This window comes from Humulus lupulus, chromosome 2, assembly GCF_963169125.1.
Source record: "Humulus lupulus chromosome 2, drHumLupu1.1, whole genome shotgun sequence".
NCBI classification, from domain to species: Eukaryota; Viridiplantae; Streptophyta; class Magnoliopsida; order Rosales; family Cannabaceae; genus Humulus; species Humulus lupulus.
In genome coordinates this window covers 170,887,387-170,895,561 of record NC_084794.1, presented here as the reverse complement: position 1 = coordinate 170,895,561, position 8,175 = coordinate 170,887,387, and the positions used below count along the sequence as shown (strand labels likewise).

General features: G+C 43.8%; 1 non-coding gene across 1 annotated transcript; it reads left to right on the top strand.

The window, feature by feature from the left end:
• The first annotated feature begins 7,790 nt into the window (after window positions 1-7,790).
• Window positions 7,791-7,897, top strand: LOC133820153 (small nucleolar RNA R71). The gene has a single exon (XR_009886582.1). It is a non-coding gene; the product is annotated as a small nucleolar RNA R71 (small nucleolar RNA).
• The last annotated feature ends 278 nt before the right edge of the window (window positions 7,898-8,175 follow it).

The window sequence follows — 8,175 nt, the reverse complement described above, 5'->3', positions numbered from 1 at the left end:
AAGGAATCTAATTTAGCCTCCTACGTCATAGCTATTACATTAGACTTGCACGCTAGAATAATAACACTTTTTCCTCAGACATGGGAGTCTCACTGATAATATTTTTTTAGATGCTCCGCGTTCCATGCTCTAGGTACCATGGTATCATCCAGGCGTGCGAGCTTGTAGGTGTTAGGGGCACAACCTGAGCAACTTGATAGGGCCCTTTCCAGTTTGCTCCTAACACACCCGTGCTCGGATCTCGAGTGCTGGGCAGGACTTTCAGCAACACGAAGCCTCCAACTCTGAATGCTCTCTCTCACACCCTCGAATTATAGTATCTCGCAGCTTGTTGCTGATATGTGGCTAGCCTCAGTTGTGCCCTGTCTCTCTTAGCTTCCAACAGGTCCAAATTCCCGGCCAATGCTGCGATATTGGCCTGGTCATCATACGCTTGAGTGTGGATGGAGTTAATCTTCATTTATATTGGAAGGACAGCCTCGCAGTCATGGGCTAAGGAAAAAGGCGTCTCCCCCGTGGTGGAACGAGGTGTGGTCCTGTAGGCCCAAAGCACATTGGGGAGTTCTTCGACCCAGGCACCTTCAACTTTTCCAACATTGTTTTCAAATTCCTTTTTAGGATCTTTTTGATGGCCTCCACTTGTTCATTGGCTTATGGGTGTACCATAGCGGAGAAACTCCTCTTGATTCCTTTTTCCCTGCAATATTCCTCAAATACTCCTCCTTCCAATTGCGTCCCATTGCCGGAGACTATCTTGTAGGGTACTCCTAGCCTGCAGACGATAAATTTGTTGATGAAGGTGGTGATTTCCTTAGTCGTTATGTTGACTAGAGGTTCTGCTTCCACCCACTTAGTAAAATAATCGATTGCTACCACCGCGTATTTGGCTCCTCCTCTTCCTAGTGGCAACACTCCAATCAAGTCAATCCTCGACACAGCGAAGGGCCACGGACTGGTCATGCTCACCAGCTCATTTGGTGGCTGTCTGGGGTAGTTTGCATGCCTATATCACTTGTCACAACTTTTTGCGAAATCGCTCGCATCCTTTTCCATGGTAGGCCAATAGTACCCATGGAAGATGGCCTTTTTCCGTGGACTGCCCCCCAGAATGATTTCCACATTCCCCCTCATGAATCTCATGCAGAATTTTTAAAGCCTCTCCCTTATTTACGCATCGTAGGAGCGGGGTAGAGAAGCCTCTCTTATATAAGACCCCGTCTACTAGCGTGTATTGGGCAGCTTTGTAAGTCAACCTTCGGGCATCTTTTTTGGCCAAAGGAAAGACCCCATCAGTTAGGTACTTCGTGATGGGTGCAAACCATGACTCCCCTAGGCTATTGACCATATGGATCATTTCTTCGGCTATGCTCGGCTTGGAGAGGTATTCGACCGGGATGGACTCAAGCATGTCTTCATCTCAAGTAGAGGCGAGTTTTGCGAGTGCATCAGCATTTGTGTTTTGCACCCTTGGGATCTGTTTTATGGTGCATTTTTCAAACTGATCCAATTACCCCTTCACCTTGGCGAGATATGCAGCCCTTTTTGGGCCTCTAGCTTGATATTCACCTTTCACCTGGAACACCACGAGATGTGAGTCGCTAAAGACATGAAAATGGGTTACCTTTAACTCCCTAGCTAACCGCAGGCTAGCCAATAGTGCCTCATACTCTACTTCATTGTTGAAAACTTTGAATCTGAATCTCAAGGCTTAATACATCTTGTGCCCCTCAGGTCCCGTCATTACCATGCTAGTGCCGGCTCCTCCTTCATTAGATGCCCCGTCTACATGGAGGCTCCATTCTTCAGGGTGCTTTTCCTCTTCATGCATCAATTCATTCTCTTCTATTTATCCCTCCTCACGGAGTCGGTGTGCAAACTCAACTATAAAGTCTGCAAGTACCTGCCCGTTGATTGAGGTCCTTGGGGTGTAAGTGATGTCAAATTGACTCAATTGAATCGACCACTTTAACAATCTTCCTGAAGTTTCCAGCTTGTGCAAGACTTGATGTAAAGGGGTATTGGTGAGCACCTCAATGGCATGAGCATGAAAATAGGGTCTCAGCTTTCTAGAAGCCACTATCAAGGTATATGCTAACTTCTCTATTTTTGGGTACCGGGCTTCTTTGTCTACCAACAGTTTGCTCACATAGTACACGGGCTACTGATGCTTCATTTCTCCTTTGGCCAAGGCGGCCCTTATAGCATGCTCTGATACAGCTAGATACAAATACAACTTCTCCCCTTTTTCTAGCTTGGCCAAAAGGGGTGGTTTTCCAAGGTGTTCCTTTAGCTTGGTGAAGGCATCCTGGCATTCATCATTGCAAGCAAACTTTTTGCTCCCTTTTAGGATGTTGAAGAAAGGGAGGCATTTTTCAGTGGACCTGGAGATGAACCTATTGAGGGCTGCTACTCTCTCTATTAAGCACTGCACCTCCTTCTTGCTTCGTGGTGGGCTCATTTCCAGCAATGCCTTGATTTTTTCAGGGTTAGCCTCGATACCTCGGGAATTCATCATAAAACCCAAGGACTTTCCTGATGAAACTTTGAAGATGCACTTGAGCGGGTTTAACTTCATTCTAAACTTTCGGAGGGTGTCGAACATCTCTATGAGATCATTTGTGAGCTCTCCTGCCTTCTTTGTCTTTATCAGCATATCGTCCACGTATACTTCCATATTCATTCCTATTTGATTTGCAAAAATTTTGTTCACCAGCCTTTGATAAGTAGCGCCTGCGTTCTTTAAACCAAAAGGCATCACTTTGTGGCAATAAAGCCCCTTGTCTGTTATGAACGAAGTGTCCTCTTCATCGGTCGGGTTCATGGGTATTTGGTTGCACCGGGAATATGCATCCATTAAGAGCTTGTCCTCATCCTCAAGAGCTTGTCCTCCAGATGCGGTGATGATCTTGCTCCGTAGGCTTCTCATTTCAGTGTCTAAGTCCTGTCTCCTCTTGTTCAAGTAGTCTCTCAACGTGGACGGGTTAGCATCTCGATTTCCTTTGCCTTCCCAGGGTTCCATAGGAGGAGTAGTCCTTTTATCCACCCTTTTCTTGTTAAGTTCCTCTCATAAATCTGAGGGTGTTCTCCTTGAGGTGACTTCGAATTCGTTACGAGGGCCAGTGTTGTTCTTTTGCCCTGGCTTCTTGGGCAGCTTCGGTGGTCAGGGATGTTCGCATTGCTTCGTACGAGGGGTGTTACTGGTGGAGAGTCGAGTCCTCCCATCGTCCAATGGGACTGTGGTTTCTGCACCCTCTTGACCTCCCTCTTTTTGCTTAGGGAGAGTCATGTTTGATTTCCCTTGCAGCAGCCCATTTAGCACATCCAGCATATTCTCTAAGGTGGTTTCTAGCCTTTGGTTCTTATGCTACAGTTCACGTATCTCCTCTTCGTAAAATCGAGATCTAGAACTCGAGCTCACAGAATGGACCAAGAGATGCTTGTCTGGTCTACACGTCAACGGGCCCGAATCCTGCCGGCCGGAGTTCGGAACCTGCGGCAGCCTTGGAGGCAAGAACTCACCGGCATCCCTTGCTGGGGCAGCCATTGGCCTTGGAAAATCCTCCTCATGTGGGACTATCGGCGATGAGGCTTCCCTTTCATCTCCATGAACCTCAGGCTCCTTTGGGGCCTCCATTTTTGTGGGTGGAGGAGGATCCTTCATAGAGGCTTTCAGCTGATCTCCGTCAAGGTGGACCTTCACCTCTCATGGCTCTCTCAGTCATTTAGAACGTCGTGGCATTTCTTTCTTATCGGAATCGATGGAAGAACAGTGGCTTGACACTTATTCTTCCCATAGACGACGCCAAACTGATGGTAAGAACTCGTCAACGAAGTTAAGTTAGAAAAATTAAAGTCTATTGCTTATCAATGAAGAACTTCAACTATATAATCAGAAACTCAGAAACTTAGAAAATAGTTGCAGAAGAAAAATGGGGAAAAGAACTTGTATTCCTTTGTTGTCTCAAGCTACAGTGTGTTTTCCAACTCCATTCCATGTGGAAGTGGGATTCCCTTTATAGTGGGCTCTAATGGCCCCTGATACATTGTGGTCCAGGGGACCAGATGGTACACATGTACATTGTCAGGAGAGTGGTCTCAGGGGTAGTGGTGTCGGCTTCAGTACATGGTCAGAGTCTGTTGGAGCACCTCCAGTTTAGTACGCGATGGTGCCTCCACTACCCGCCTAGTACGAGTGTCAGAGATGAATTAGTGAGGATCGTAATAGGTACCTCTCTTGTACGACCACTACTTGCCTGGCATGGATGTTGTCCTTGTATTCAGACGCCTCTTGATTGGTACGCACATTCCATACTCTCATGTGTACCCTTCACCTATTGGATGCTTTCACCTTCTGAAGATGTGCATATTGATCTAGCCCATTTATGTCTATCTAAGCATCGGATTGCTTATTGACTGGACAGGATACATACGGGAGGTAAGCTTTGCTTGTTGGATTGAAAGGGCGAGGTGTGAGAGGTCCAGCGGGGTGCTTAAGCACAAGGCTAGCTCATGGGTGAGCTTGGGTGCGAAGCCGTCTCACAGGGTCTTACGCACGAGGCTATGTAAGGTGCGCTTCTCCTGGGTACGAGACGCACTCCCCATGTGTGCGAGGCGTGCTTCACGAGGCATGCCACCCTTAGGCGCGAGACGCCTCCTTTCGCGAGGTGTGGCTGTGGCGAGGCGAGGCTATCTCTCGCTAGGCCTTAGTGGTGCAGCTGTGGCGAGGCAAGGCTGTCTCTCGCGAGGCCTTAGTGGCGCAGCTGTGGCGAGGTTAGGCGAGGCCATCTCTCGCGAGGCCCCTCGGCCATCTGGGCAGGCACAGGGCGTGCAAGACACTCCTTCTTGCAAGGCACTAGGTGCGGGACAGCGGTCTCGTGAGGCATGGCTTTGCTGGGTGTGCCGAGAGGAAGCAGGTGCGCGTCTCGTAAGGCATGGCTTCGCTGGGTGCGCCAAGAGGAGGTAGGTGTGTGTCTCTCGAGGAGTGAGATGATGGTCTTGCCGAGGTGCGTGGGTGCCAGTCTCTCCGCGAGACAATGTTCCTGCCGAGGTGCATGGGTGCTAGGCACGCCGAGGTTAGCCTCATGTGCCTCTCCACGAGACGATGGTGGCCCGAGGGCCTCGCGGCACAGGCATGTATTTAGGTATTTATGGGACCTTAGCGTGTGCTTTGGACCCTTTTCAAGCATGGGTATTTGAGCATCCACATCCACCTTTACCAATACATCCTCAATCACTCCACGAGGATGTTTGACTAATCTATCTCCCATCTGCAAAGATACGACAGTAGGTCATGCTTCTCCCGAATTCAACTTTCGAAAGATTGATAGAGGCATTAGATTCACACTGGCCCCTAAATCACATAATGCCTTCATCACCACTAAGCCCTCTATAGAACATGGTATGTTGAAACTACTAGGATCTTTAAGCTTGGGAGATAGTTTCTTTTGAATTATCGCACTGCACTCCTCAGTAAGTACCATTGTCTCATAGTCCCCCAACTTCCTTTTCTTTGACAAAATTTATTTCATAAACTTCACATAACTTGGCATTTGTTCAAGTGCCTCAACAAACAGGATATTGATGTGTAGTTTTTGAAAGACATCCAAAAATTTAGAAAACTAATATTCAAGCTTATTCTTTTGAAGCCTCTGAGGATATGGGATCTTTATATGGTGATCTATACTTATTTATGGCTGCTTCTCTATGTTCTCAGTAACATTTGACCCACTTAACTTTGTCTCCTTATCAACTACTTTTTGCTCTTTTAACTCCTTGCTACTCCTCAAGGATATGCATTGCACTGTTCTTTTGGGTTTACCTCAGTAGTGCTGGGTAAGTTCCCTTGAGCACGGTATGTCATCAAAGTAGCCAACTTCCCTAATTGAGTCTCCAAACTACTGATAGATTCCCTAGTTATTTTCATGAACTGGTTTAGTACATTGGACTGTGCTTCAGGATGTTTCATATGTGTTGCCTGATGTGGTTGTGGCTACGGAGGTGGGTATTGTGGCTGACTTTGAGGGAAAGGTTCTTGTGCAGCTTGATTATTTGTCCATGAAAAGTTAGGGTGATTCCTCCACCCTTGGTTATATGACATCGAAAAGGGGTTGTTGGTTTGTCTCTGAAAATTTCCTATAGCTTGGACTTCTTCCATAGGTATATTATTTATATCCATGGCAGGACACTGATTTAATGGATGAGCACTCCCACATGCCCCATATAAACTCTGAACTTGCATGGTTTGGGCTGACAAGTTGCTCTGTTGTAATTGCTTCATTAAAGTTGCCACTTGCGTTGTAAGCATGGAAATAGCATCCAATTCATTCATACCAACCACCTTCTTTGGTTGTCCCCTTTCAATTGGTCACTAGTAGTTATTCATTTCCATCTCCTCTAGTAGATCATAAGCTTTTGATAAATGAATTTTAGACTCGTTTATTCGTGTGCTTTTAGGTAGAGTTTTAGGTGTTTAGGTTTGATTTGTTCTATTTTACACTTGTTCGGTGTGTTTTCAGGTGTCGAAGGAGTTGGGGGTTTTGGTATGGAAACTAGGTGGAAATCCTGACAAAAAGACGAAAAATGGAAGAAAAAAAAATGAGCATTTCAGAGCAAAAGATGCAACCGTAGGAATTCTATCCTAAGGTCGTAGGATATGTCTAGAAATGTGAAAATGCTGATTTTAATGAAGGGTGTTTTGGTCATTTCATGTTTAGGAGAAACACTGATCAAGTTTAAATCACAACTTTGGAGAGGAAAAAAAGCACTTTTTGCAGACCTAGACTTGGAGAAGAGTATTAGGATCACTTTGGAGAAGAGCTTGGATCAGCATAGAGTTCTTTTCTTTTCTTTTCCTTTTAGCTTTACTTTATGTTAATTTCTTGTTTATGGATTTCTTAATGATGAACATGAACTAATTTCTATATTTGGGATTTTAATAGAATCACTTGAAACTCTTTTATGAATTAAAGCAAATTTTTATTTTCTTTCTTCCTCTGTTGAGATCTTGTCAATTTATGTTTATTATTTGAGAATTGATTGGCCATCTATTTTCATAACCTATATGATTTTGAATCAAAATCTGAAAAATGAGATTTGGATATGCTATAATTGACTTAACATAAAATGGATCATTGAACGAAAGTATCGTGATTATTTGTGTGGTTCTTGAGTTATAGTTCTTATTGCCTCCTAATGCTGAATTTGTCATAGAAATATAGAAAATTTTGCTCTAGGTTGATTTTTATATTTCGTAACTTGAATAGAAAAATATTTTTTAACTTGCCATCTTAATAAGAAGAAAGATTCAAGCTCTCTTTTTTCTTATAAAGATTGTCAAAAAAAAAAAAAAAAAAGAAGAAATATTGTAATTCTTACATTGATGAATATTAGAGTGGATAGTTGATGAGATTGAATTCCCTAATTTTATTCTTCTATTGAATTAATATATTGAATTCTTTGTGTTTATATTTTGAATTTTGCTTTAAGTTTTACCTGTAGTTATTTTGTTTATTCTTTAACTTCTACATTCTAAAAAGCAAACATTCGATTAACTAAATAGAAATCATAAATTAATCATCAGGTAATTAATAAATCAGTCTCTATGGGACGATACACGGATTTACCAGTTTTATTACAAATCGCAATTATGTATACTTGCGTAGCATTAAAATCTCGCAACAACTTCGTTGGCACTCTTACTCATAAACGCACCTCCTGCTGCAACATGTATTATGGTACGAGTAGTACCATTCAACCCATTATAAAAATTATGGACTAGCATCCACTTCTGTATACCATGATGTGGGCACTTCCTTAACAACCCTTTAAATCTTTCTCATGCATCATACAATGATTCCCCTTCTGTCTGGTAGAAATTATTAACTTCCCCTCTCAACTTTGCAGCTTTTGTTGGAGGGAAAAACTTTGCTAACTTCTGGGCTAACTCCTCCCATGTTGTGATAGAATTAGGTTGCAGTGAAATTAGCCAACTCTTCGCCCGATCTCGTAGAGAAAGTAGGAATAATTTAAGTCTAATCTCATCGTCACTCACCCCATTCATCTTAAATGTTGCACATAGCTCCAGCAAATTGGCTATTTGAAAATTTGGATCTTTCGTGGGCAACCCCCCAAGCTGAATAGTAGACTACACCATTTGTAATATTTCTGGCTTAATCT